This window comes from Rhinolophus sinicus, linkage group LG04 (assembly GCF_036562045.2).
Source record: "Rhinolophus sinicus isolate RSC01 linkage group LG04, ASM3656204v1, whole genome shotgun sequence".
NCBI lineage: Eukaryota > Metazoa > Chordata > Mammalia > Chiroptera > Rhinolophidae > Rhinolophus > Rhinolophus sinicus.
The window spans coordinates 151004465-151017964 of record NC_133754.1 but is presented as its reverse complement, the minus strand read 5'-3'; the positions used below and the strand labels follow the sequence as shown (position 1 = coordinate 151017964).

Here is a 13500-nt window from a genome sequence, read left to right as displayed (position 1 = left end):
CTGAGTATATTTGAGTTATACTTGGGAAGACTTACTGATGGCTTGGGTTAATGAACTGAGGAGGCCACAGACTTTCCCATGATAATATCTAGCTTCCAAATGTGCAAATTTAAGTGCTGAACTTAAATTTTTCAGTTTGGGAAAATGAACGAGTTCTGGAGATGGATGGTGGTGATAGTTCTACAACAATGTGAGTATATTTAATGCCATTGAACTGTACACTTAAAAATGGTTAAAACGGTAATATTATCTTCTGTATATTTTACAATTCAAAAACATTTGAAAATTCAGGTCCTAGTTTTATTTTTAGACTTTGCTTAATCCAAACCAAAGGTAGTTTGGTTTTGTTTTCAGATTCATGACCCATGAGGCTATGACATTTCATATCTCCCCAGACGCTTCAGCTCAGTTGTGATTCTCAAGCTCCCAAGTGTTAATTCTCATTTCTCTGTCACATGACTCCTGCCCAGCCATTTCAAATACCAGGGAGCAAAATAAAGAGCAGGCAATATTTCCATTGCAGAAATACACATAAAGCTAATGATGTGAGAGCCTTGCAAAGATTTCAGAATCTGTGTTTATTTTGGACAAGCATTCAAAATTTAGAATGGTGGGAGGTCCTAAAAAATTCTTTTGACTATCTGACCAATTCATGCTTTACCTGTCTTCCTACTTCTTAGCCCTATATTCAGTAAATGCTCATCACATCATACAGTGTTCAAGGTATCATGTTAAATGCTTTGAGAAATAATCAGACTGATTTACCCTCAAGACAGAGGTACTAGATATGTATACACAGCTAAAACAAGAGAATAGACCCTTTCCTCCATTCTTTCAACAATTATTGATTGATTCCCCAACACATGCCAGACACTTTAGATATTATGGGAATTCAGAAACAGTAGAAATGCCTTCCAGGGAGGAGCATCAGGGAACTCATCTTGCTTGACCTGTGTAAGAAAAGACATTACAAGAAACTAGCTCCTGAAGGATATGTAGCATTTGAAGGGGATTCCACGAAGTTAGAATAGAATAAGCAAAGATAAGAGGGAGAAAATCAAAGGATATGTATGGGGAAGAACAGACTATATCACACGGGTCAGCAAAGTTTTTCTCTAAAGGGCCAAATAGCAAACATTTGGGCTTCGCAGGCCATGTGGTCTATAGAAAATACCTAAATGAAGGGATGTAGTAAAACTATTTACAATAACAGATGGAAGTTCAGTTTAGCCTACTGACCATAGTCTGCTGACTCTTGGGTTAGGAAATAGGATGGATGAAGGGATACAGGGTGGAAGCAGACGAGAGTCCCATCAGGGTAGTATTTGCATGTCAGGCTAAAGATATTTTTCCAAAGTTGCAATGAGAAGACACATGTCTTAGAGCAAAGAGAAAGTCATGATTAGCTCCTTCTCTAAATAGCATCTTTCTCAAAGGAGGTCCTACAGTTTTATCTCTTTCAGAAGAACTTCTGGAGACCTTTTCTTTCTACTATTATTCATTCACCATTACACTCAAGCTTTAGAAGTTAACTTGGTATCAAACCTTATAAATCATCTGGTCTTCCCTACTAAACAAGGAAAGGAGAGCTGGTTATAATTTCCTTCCAACTTTTCTGTCTTGGGAGAATGAACTAGATAAGAGAAGGGTGTAGGAATTAGCCAAGATCCTTGCCTTGGTCCATCCATATAGTCTACTATAGCTCCTCTGCATGAGGCCCACGGTTGTGCAATAGTTCCATGGCCTCATAGATTAGAAGAACACCTGGTTTTCAACCCTTAGTCTCCTGCTCTCAGATTGCCATGTCCTGAATTTCTAATTCCATTGCACTTTTCCAGGCCTCATCTTGTTCGACCTATATAGTATTTAACACTGCATCTTTCTTCCTTCTGGATTCTTCCCTACTCTGGCTTCTGTGATACCACTTTCTCTTGTTTTTTCTAACTTACTTGTGACTGCCCCTTCTCAGCTTCTTTGCCTGACTCATAGGCCCCACTGCCAATGGCAGGGTTGGTGTGCCCACCTATTTGTGTGGTTTGGTGAGCAGGTCCATTTGGCTAACAAATCTAAAGCCACTATTGCTAGAAAAGTTGATATTTAAGTTTCTCATCAGTCTTGCTCCACTATTTTATTTCTTCATTTGGTCAGGAAAAAAGGGGTGACATTTGCTAGTCTGTCAGAGATCCCAACATCATCTAACTTCTTGTCCAGATATTCTATAGATACTTAGAATTCAATATGTCTAAAAAATATGTCTAAACCTGAACACCTCTGTTTTATTTTTCCAAAAAACTATTTTCTCTAATTTTCCATCTTTGAAATTGTGTGACTTTGTATCCATTAACCTAAGCTGCAAACCTGGAGTCATCCCAAAGTCTTCTTTTACCCTTACTAACATCTCATTAATGATGAAATCCTATGGCTTCTGTCTCATATGTCTCATCTTCTTCATTCTTCTACCACTGATATCATCCAGGTCACCAGAATCTCTCCTAGGTTATCAAACTAGCTTCCTATTCCTAAAGAGTCTCCCTGTTTCGTCTTATGCCTTCCAGATGAGTTTTCCACCCTGCAGCCAGAATAATCTTTATAAAAATACAAAGCTGATTATGTCATTCCCTGATTAAAAAATCATTTTGTGTTTTCCCATTGCCTACAAGATAAAATTATAACTCTTGGAATGACAACAGGACCTTTTGTGATCTGGCCACACGTAGGCTTCCAGCTTCCTCTCCTAGCAGCCCACTGCACAATGTACTTTCAGTTTTAGCCATTTTCTAGTGATTTTAAGTTTTCTTAATCTACAAGGTGTGATAAAAAAGTAGGGTGAATGTTTAAATAAAAAAAATTATTACAGTAAAAGACATATTGCCATTAATACCCATCAAAATACTCCCCTTCGTTTCAAACACACTTATCCCATCGTCCTTGCCACTTTCTTAAGCAGTTCTGGAAGTCCTCTTTTGTGAGCATCTTTACTTCATCCTGCATCATGACAACACTCCATGTCACACATCGCTTCTGGTACGGCAATTTCTATCAAATGAAAACATTACAGTGTGTCCTCCTCCACCTTATTCACCAGATCTGGCACTGTGCGACTTCTGGCTCTTCCCCAAAGTCAAAATGATCATGAAATGAAACATTTTGAATTGATTCAGGACACTGAGGTAGGCCTGATAGCACAACTAAAGACACTCATGAAAGAGGACTTCCAGAGCTGCTTCAGAAAGTGGCAAGAACAATGGGGTAAGTGTGTTTGAAGTGAGGGGGAGTATTTTGAGGGGGATTAATGGCAATGTGTCTTGTACTGTAATGAATTTTTTAAAAAATTTAAACATTCACCGTATTTTGTGATCACACCTTGTATCTTAAAAATTCATGCTTCTGACTGCACACAAATAACGTTTCCTCTCTTGAAAATCAGATGACTATCTTGTATTTTAAAATTCAGCCGAAATAGCACTTTCCCAGTGCCCATCCTTTACATGCTTCCCAATAAAATATCACTTCTTTTAATCTACCATAAATGGCAGAATGCACAAAAATATAAGATTTAGTTTAGAGTCATATAAATCCTGATACAAATGTGAAATGGTGACTGATCATTGATCTTCACAAGATCCCAGAAAAACCTACTGATCAAGCAAAACTAAGTTTATTAGGTCTCCTGAAGTAAGGGAGAAAGCCAGTTTAACTTTAATAATGTCACAAAATGAAGACATGAGGGGAGGATATTTATGGTGTTTTAGGGCTTACGTTGTGTGATTTTTAAGGTGGGTCTTTCAAGGTAGAGAATTGGTAGGGATTGGGCAGTGTCTATGATAAAATAACTTTTTTTTTAACCTTTCAATGGCTTCCCATTGCCCATTATTTTTAAATTTTTAATTAAATTTATTGGGTGACATTGGTTAGTAAAAGTATATAGCTTTCAAGTGCACAGTTCTATAATACATCATCTATGTGTATATATTGTATTGTGTGTCCACCACCCAAAGGCAAATCTCCTTTTGTCACTCTATATTTGACCCCCTCTCCCTCTTCTAACAACCTTCACCTCCACCTCCTTACTCTCTGGTAATCACTAAACTGTTGTCAGTGTCTATGAGTGTTTGTTTGTTTGTCTTGCTCGTTTGTTGCTTTCAGTTTTATATCCCACAGATGAGTGAAATCATATGGTTCTTGACTTTTTCTGTCTGACTTATTTCATTTAGCATGATAGTCTCAAGATCTATCCATATTGTCAGAAATGGCAGTATTTCGTCTTTTTTTTTATTTCATTGTATATATATACCACATCTTCTTTATCCAATCATCTATCAAAGGACAACAGTTGTTTCCATATCATGGCCACTGTGAATAAAGCTGCTATGAATATGGAGGTACATATATCTTTATGGATAAATGTTTCCAGGTCTTTTGGGTAGATATCCAGAAAAGGGATTGCTGGGTTGTATGGTGATTCTATTCTTAATTTTTTGAGGCACCTCCACACTTTTTTCCATAGTGGCTGAACCAATTTACATTCCCACCAGCAGTGTATGAGGGTTCCTTTTTCTCCACAAACTCTCAAACACTTGTTATTCCTTGTCTTGTTGATAATAACCATTCTAACAGGTGTGAGGTAGAATTTCATTATGGTTTTGATTTGCATTACCCTAATAGCTAGTGAAGTTGAGCATCTTTTCATATATCTACTAGCTGTTTATGTGTCTTCTTGGGAGAAGTGTTTGTTCAGGTCCTCTGCCTATTTTTTGTTGAGTTTATGAATTCTTTATATATTTTGGATATTAGCTTCTTATTTGACGCATTGTTTGCAACTATCTTCTCCCATTCAGTTGGTTGCCTCTTTGTTTTGTTGATTTTTTTTTTTTTCTGTGTAGAAGCTTTTTAGTTTTTACTTCCCTTGCTTTTGAGGTCAAATTCATAAAATCCTATCTGAACCCTAGGTCTGTAAGTTTAGTACCTAAGCTTTTTTTTTTTATAATTTATTATTTCAGTTCTTAATTTTAGATCTTAGATTCATTTTGAGTTAATTTTGGTATATGGTGACAGATAGAAGTTTAGTTTCATCACTTTTTTGCATGTGGCTTTCCACTTTTCCCAGCACAATTTATTGAAGAGATTTTCTTTGCTCCAATGTATGTTTTTGGCTCCTTTGTTGAAAAGTATCTGTTCATATGCATATTGGTTTATTTCTGGGTTTTCAATTCTGTTGTATCGGTCTGTTTGTTTTTCTGCCTATACCATGCTGTTTTGATTATTATCTGTTTGTAGTATAAATTGAAGTCAGGGAGAATGAAACTTCCAACCTTGTTCTTTTTTCTTAGTATTGCTTTGGCAATTTGGGGGCTCTTGTGATTCCATACAATCTCATGATTTTTTTTTGTTCTATTTCTTAAAAAAATGCTATTGGGATTTTGATAGGGATTGCATTAACTCTGTATATTGCTTTGGGTAATAGGGCCATTTTAACTTTGTTGATTCTTCCAATTCCTAAACACAGAGTATCTTTCCATTTCTTTGTATCTTCAATTTCTTTTAATAATGTCTTGTAGTTTTCAATGTGTACATCCTTCACACCTTTCTTTAAGTTTATTCCTAGGTATTTTATTCTTTTAGTTGCAATCGCAAAAGGAAATGTTGTTGTTTCTTTTTAAATTTTTCTGAAATTTCACTATTACTATACAGGAACACAATGGATTTTTGTACATTGATTTTGTATCCTGCAATTTATTGTATTTGTTTATTGTTTCAAACAGTTTTTTGTTGTTGTTGTTGTTGGAATCTTTAGAGTTATCTATATAAAGAATCAGGTCATCTGCAAAAAGTGACAATTTGACTTCTTTATTCCTATCTTTGATGCCTTTTATTTTTTTCTCTTGTCTGATTGCTCTGGATAGGACTTCCGGTTGATAGCAGTGGTAAGAGGGGACATCCTTGTTTTGCTCCTTATCTTACAGGAAAAGCTTTTAGTTTTTCACCATTAATTATAATACTTTCTGAGGGTTTGTTATATATATATGGCCTTTATTATGTTGAGGTAATTTCCTTCTATATAGATTTGATTAAGTGTTTTAATTATGAATGAATGTTGTATCTTAAATGCTTTTTCTGCATCTATTGATATGATCATATGATTCATATCTTTTATTTTGTTAACATGATATATCACGTTAATCAATTTGTGTATGTTGAACAATCTTCGTGCCCCTGGAATGAACCTCACTTGATTGTGATGTATAATCTTTTAAGTATATTGTTGCATTCAATTTGCTAGCATTTTGTTCAGGATTTTTGCATCTGTATTCATCAGAGATATTGATCTGTAACTTTCTTTTTTTGGTATTATCCTGATACCGGGTTTTGGTATCAGGGTAATGTTGGCCTCATAAAATGGGTTAAAAAGTATTGCCTTTCCTTCGATTTTTTGGAAGCGTTTGAGGAAGACAGGTATTAAATCATCTTTGAATGTTTGGTAGAATTCACTACCATGAATTCTGGTCCTGGACTTTTGTTTTTTGGGGAGGTTTTTGATGATTGTTTCAATTTCCTTCCTGTTGAATAGTCTATTTAGATTTTCCAGTTCTTTGTCATTCAGTCTGGGAAGGTTATATATTTCTAAGAACTTGTCCATTTCTTCTAGGTTATTGAATTTGGTGTCATATGGTTTTTCATAGTATTCTTGTATGGTCCTTTGTATTTCTGTGGTATGCATCATAACTTCCCCTCTTTCACTTCTGATTTTGTTTATTGGTGTCTTTTCTCTTTTTTCCTTAGTTAGTCTAGCTAGGACTTTGTCAATTTTATTAATCTTTTCAAAGAAGCAGCTCTTTGTTGTATTGTTTTATTCTGTTGTCTTTTTGTTCTGTGTTTCATTTAATTCTCAAATTTTTAATATTTCCTTCCTTCTTCTGACTTACGGCTTATTTTTTCCTTCTTTTTCTAGTACTTTAAGATGTAATGTTAGGTTGTTTATTTGGGATTTTTCTTGTTTTTGGAGATAGGCCAGTAATGATATAAATTCCCCTGTTATTACTGCTTTGGCAGCATTCCAAAAGTTTTGATATGTTGTATTTTCATTCTCATTTGTTTCTATGTTTCTTTTTATCTTTCCTTTTATTTCTCATTTGACCCAGTCATTCTTTAGTAAGATGTTGTTTAATCTCCATATATTTGTGGTTTTTCTTGCTTTCTTTTCACAGTTGATCGCCAGTTCCAAAGCATCATGGTTGAAGAATATGCTTGGAATGGTTAAATTTGTTGGGGCTAGTTTTTTTTTTTTTTTTTTTTTTTAACATTTTTTAATTAGTTTCAGGTGTACAAAACTATGTAATAGTTAAACATTTATCATTTATATCCCTCACACAGTGTGTTGGGGCTAGTTTTGTGTCCCAACATATGGTCTATTCTTGAGGATGTTCCATATTCACTAGAGAAGAATGTATAATTTGGTGTTCTTGGATGAAAGGCTCTGTAAGCGTTGATTATGTCCATTTGGTCTAATGTTCCATTTAAGGCTGATGATATTGATTTTCTGTTTGGATGATCTATCCATAGCTGTCAATCGGGTGTTTAGGTGCCCCACTATAGTTGTGTTTCTGTCTGTTTTTCCCTTTAATTCTGTTAGTAGTTGCTTTAAACATTTTTGTGCTCCCTGATTGAAAGCATATATATTGTTGTGTTATGTCTTTTTGTTGTATTGTCCCCTTTATCATTATGAAATGTCTACCTCTGTCACTTGTTAACTTTTATATCTTGAAGTCTATTTCATCAGATGTAAGTATGACTATACCCACTTTCCCTGGATGCCATTTACTTGGAGTATCATTTTCCATCCTTTCACTTTGAGTCTACGTTTTTTTCTTGCAGCTATGTGTCTTTAAGGCAGCATGTGGTTGGGTTTCGTTTTTTGATCCAACCTACTACTCTTTGCCTTTTTTTGGTGAGTTCAGACCATTTACATTTAGGGTGATTATTGATATATGAAGATTTTCTATAGCGATTTTATCTTTTGTTTTCTGGTAGCTCGATATCTCCATTGTTTCTTTGCCCTTGTGTCTCTTTCTGTTCTTTTAGTTTGGTGGTATAGTAGTATGATTTTTTCCCCCTGTTTCCTCTTTTTTATGTTAAGTGTCTCACTTCTAGATTTTTTTTGTGTGGTTACTATTAGGTTTATATATAAGAAAGATATATACAGTAGTCTTTTTTCTTCTGCATGCGTCTTACCATTCCCCTTTGTAAATTCAGATCTTTACCCCATCCCCTTTTATGTTTTTGTTGTCACAAATTATCCCTATTTATGCTGTGAGTTCATTTCCGAGCTGCAGTAGCAAACTGTCTTCTCTTTTTCTTTTTAATGTATTTACCTCCTTTAACATTTCTGTTATATTTAAGTGTCTGGTTCCCTGTTCTGAATTGGGTTTGCAATTTCCTGCTTTTGTCTGTTAGTCATCTTAGTCATAGTTTTGTATCCTTTTGTCTTTTTGTTTCAGGAAGAATAACCCCCTTCAGTATTTTCTGTAATGCAGGCCTCCTGATGGAAAATGCCCTCAGCTTCTGTATGTCTGAAAAGTTCTTTATTACTTTTTTATATCTAAAGGATAACTTTGTTGGATATATTATTCTTGGCTGGTAATTTCTCTCTTTTGTTAGTTTGGAAATTTGATTCTACTCTCTTAGCTTGTAGAGTGTCTGCTGAGAAATCTTATGATAATCTAATGGACTTTTCTTTATGGATTACCATCTTCTTTTCCCTGGCTGCCTTGAAAATTCTTTCTTTGTTATTAATTTTTGACAGTCCTAATATAATGTGCTTTGAAGGCCTTTTTGCATTGAGTAATTAGGTGTTTTGTTTGCTTCTTGGATTTGAGGATCCAGTTCTTTCCATAGGTTTTGGAAGTTTTTGTTGACTATTTGTTTGAATAGACTTTCTGTTCCCTTCTTCCTCTCTTGTCCTCCTGGTATACCCATTATTCTTATATTGCTCTTTCTGATGAAGTCAGAGTCATTTCTTGACTTGAGAGTCATTTCTTTTAACTCTCAAGTCTCTCTCCTCTTCCATCTCTGTAATTTCCTGATTTCTGCCTTTGATATAACTAATTCTTTCCTTCATCTGTTCAGCTCAGTATTCCATTCTTCATCTCTTTTATTGAGTTATTCAGCTCCAGAATTTCTATTTGGTTCTTTTTTTAACATTTCAATCTCTTTAGTAAAGTATCCATTTTGTTCATTGATTTTATTTCTGAATTAATTAAATGGCCTGAGTTTTCTTGCATCTCATTGAGATTTTCCAGAACTGCAATCTTGAATTCTCTGTCATTCAAGTCACATATTTCCATGTCTTTAAGTTCATTTTCTCTAGATTTTTCAAATTTTCTTTCTGAGTTGCCTTATTATCTTGGTTGTTTGTGGTATTTGATGGATTATTTCTCTGCCTAGTCATTTATGGTGGGAGGGGGTGAACTCTGCAGCAGATTGATAAGAAGAGGTCTTTCTTTTGTTTTATAGTAGGTGGTGCTGGATGTTTTATTTTCTTTTTCACTGCTCCAGATTCTCAGATCTCTTCTGGGTGGTGGAAGATGCCTTGTATTTCCTGGGAAGGTGGGCATCTCCTCTGTGACCAGTTCACCTGGGTCTCAGGGCACCACCCCAGTGGGAGAATGTGGTGGGCAATGGGCTTCTGAGACCCTGGAATCCCAGTGCTGCTTCTGCATCCAGATACAGTGCTGTGCTGCCTGAGCTGTCCCAGTGTCCCCGCTGGGATCAGTCATGAAGGGTGGGGGTGGAGGGACTGTGAAAGGCCACTGATGTGTTTGTGGCTTTGTTCTTCTCCCAGTAATAGCGACTGCCATACTCAGCTGCCTTGCCTCAGTATCTCCACCCTTAGCACTGGGATTAGCCTCAGAGTACATCTGCCACTCGGGAACTGTCTCTCCAGTTCTCAGGGCTATAGATATTTTGCTTTGTAACCCAACACTCATTGCTACAGTTTCTTCTGGGATCCTTAGCTACCTCTGGGAGCATGAGTGTAGGCAGCCAGCCTCCGTGGCTTTGTTTTCTGCCTTGCAATGGCAGCTTCTAGAACATAGGCATCTCACTTCTGTATTAGGTCTCTGCTTCTATCACTGGATTCAGCTGTATTATATGCTGATTACTGAGGCAGGAATCCTCAGAGCTACAGAGTGTGCAGCCTGAATCTTCCCCTTTCCCGAAACACTCAGTGAGTTCCAGGCTGCATCCATGACACCCATCTCTGCTGTACTTTCTTCCCTCCTCCCCTGTTTGCCCCGATTCATCCACCTTCGGATATTTTGATGCTTGGGTATCTCAGATGTGTTTGTATATTGCACAGGGAATCCTTTGTTGAATTATAGAGGTTTAACTTGTTGTAATTTCAAAGGGAGAGATCAAGGGAACCCCTCATGTCACCATGTTACTGACATCACTCCAGAATAATTTTCACTTGGTGGACATCTTAGAGTAAGTCCTGATGAACAAGTTTAGTCTTGATAAGTAAGCTGTTTTAATTGATTCACAGTCTTATCTTCCAGGAGCAAATATTTCATGGAACAAAAGTACTTCCTTTTACTTGATCCTAGTATTTTTTAGCACATAAACAGAGAAGTATTGTCCCAGAATTGCTTAGCACAGTATTAGGAAAGTACGTTGGTTTAATTTCTCACTATCTGATAGGGATGTTTGTTGTAAGGATTGACTGATTTTAATGAATATGAGGTATTTATCAGAGTACCTATATAGCAAGTTCTCCATAAAAGGGGTTTATAATTGTTACTCTGTATATTTTGTTTATTAGAACGTATGATACCTCATTTCAATGATTTATTTTAATCTCTCTCTCTCTCTTACTATATCATAAGCTCCCAAGTACCAACAATATGTTTTATTTATTTTGTATCTCCAGCATCTAGCTCAGAGCTTTTCCACTTAATGGGTTCTCAACAAATATGTGCAGAAGAAATGGATGGATGCACTGTGTTAAATAAATGTTCTGAATATCTGTGTTGACACTGAGGAACTTGCTAGTTATGTTGGTGACTAGCATGAGAAGTGAAGTATCTTCCTATAATGTAGGAGGTGAATGAAGAAATGGAGAAATCTAATTTTTCTTTTTCTCTTGCATGTTAAGGAGCAACTCTTTTGGACTGAAGTTTAATACATTTAGCAGATAGCCATCCATCATTTCCTGTTTGCAGACAAGAGCAAGTGATAGCTCCATTAACTCTGCCCACATAACTCATGAAGCAAAACCTCCAAGGTTGGTTTGGAGTGGGACCTAGTGCTAGCTGATGTGGAACAGGGAAGAGAGGCTGAGAAAGACAAGCATGGCTGGTAACAATTTCTCATGTTTAATGGGAAAATCTTGAACTATTGCAGTCCTTTGTACTAAGAAGGTAGGGATGACAAGAGAAAACTAGAACCATACAACAAAAATGGGATTGATAGTTCTGTCTCTAAGTATAGTGGGTGACACTGTTCATGTTAAATACTAACAACATTGAGGCTTTTGCATCCTGTCTAAACTTTCCATTTGCCAGGGAATCTATACTACATAAATAGTTGTCCTTGAAAAACATGCATTCGCTCCAATCAGAACTTACACCAAAGCAAAACAGAGTTTGGGTTATGTAATAGGTGACTACTCTTAGTTTATACTTTTATTAGAACAATGAGTATAGGCACCACATTTAGTTTTGTAAAGATCTGTCTTTTCCACTACAGCATGTTTCCCTAGGGGTAGGGTCAACATTTTATTCTATATTGTATAATTGCCAGGTATTTTTTCCCCATGGGTCCCAATACTGACAGTGCCAGGCATATAATAAAAAAAAAAATGTTTGTAAAATTGATGGTGATGAAATGAAAGTACACAGATGGAAGAGCTGAGTGAATCAAACCATTTTTAACAATAATATAAACTTTTCCTTATTTTGAACAGTCATCCACCACCTCCCCACGTGAGGCCAAGAGCCTGGAAACTGCTCTCCGGGACTCTGTCCCCACACCAACACATATTGGAAAACAAAAGAAAGACCTCTTCCTATCAACCTGTTGCAGAAGCCACTCCTGTAGATGTATAGGAAGAGAACTAATAAATCATTAATTGCCATGAATAACCAAGGCAACAAGACAGCTCAGAAAGAAAATGAAAAGTCACCAGGAAATGAACTTAAAGATATGGAAATATGTGACTTAAATGACAGAGAATTCAAGATTGCAGTTCTGAAAAAACTCAACAAGATGCAAGAAAACACAGAAAGGCAGTTTAATGAACTCAGAAACACAATCAAAGAACAGCATGAACATTTTACCAAAGAGATTGAAGTTTTAAAAAAGAACCAAATAGAATTTCTGGAGATTAAGAACTCAATAGAAGAAATCAAGAATGAAATAGCCAGCTTAGGAAGTAGAGTTGACCAGATGGAGGGAAGAATCAGTGACATCGAAGATAGAAATCTGGAAATTACATGGATGGAAGAAGAAAGAGACTTGAGACTTCAAAGAAATGAAAGAACTCTACAAGAACTTTCTGACTCCATCAGAAAGAGCAATATAAGAATAATGGGCATACCAGAAGAACAAGAAAGAGAGAAGGGAACAGAGAGCATATTCAAACAAATAGTTGATGAGAACTTCCCAAACTTGTGGAAAGAACTGGATCCTTGAATCCAAGAAGCAAACAGAACACCTAATTACCTCAACTGCAACAGCCCTTCTCCAAGGCACAATGTATTGAAGCTGTCAAAAATCAACAACAAAGAAAGAATCCTGAAGGCAGCCAGGGAAAAGAAGACGGTAACCTACAAAGGAAAGCCCATTAGATTATCATCAGATTTCTCAGTAGAAACTCTACAAACCAGTAGGGAGTGGAACCAAATAGTCAAACTATTGAAAGAGAGAAATTATGAGCCAAGAATAATATATCCAGCAAAGATATCCTTTAGATATGAAGGAGGAATAAAGACCTTTCCAGACTTACAGAAGCTGAGGGAATTTTCTAATACACGACCTGCACTAGAAGAAATACTAAAAGAGGCTATTCAACCACCATCAACAGGGACAATTTGTGGCAACCGAAACATAAAAAGGGGGAGAGTAAAGGCCTGAACTGGAATATGGAAATGGAGAAAGTAAGCATGCTAAAGAAAATGGAATACTCTAAATATCAACTTTCTTTTACATAAACTTAAGGGTAACCACTCAAAAAAAAAATCCAGAACTGAAATATGTACTGTAATAAAAGAAGAAACAGAGGGAAACATCATAGAATACCACCACACAGAAATAATAGACAACAACAAAAAGGCAAAGAAACAATGGAGACACAGTCTTACCAGAAAACTAAAGATAGAATGATAGGAAATCCTCACATATCAATAATCACCCTAAATGTAAATGGACTGAACTCACCAATAAAAAGGCACAGAGTAGCAGATTGGATCAAAAAACTAAACCCAACCATATGCTGTCTCCAAGAGA

The 13500-nt window shown here is 36.1% G+C and overlaps 1 long non-coding RNA gene across 1 annotated transcript in view; it reads left to right on the top strand.

The window, feature by feature from the left end:
* Window positions 1–12711, top strand: part of LOC141571348 (uncharacterized) — a 38315-nt gene extending 25604 nt beyond the window's left edge. The window contains exon 3 of the long non-coding RNA XR_012496110.1: window positions 11960–12711. This is a non-coding gene — a long non-coding RNA (uncharacterized LOC141571348). The remainder of the gene's footprint in view (window positions 1–11959) is intronic.
* The last annotated feature ends 789 nt before the right edge of the window (window positions 12712–13500 follow it).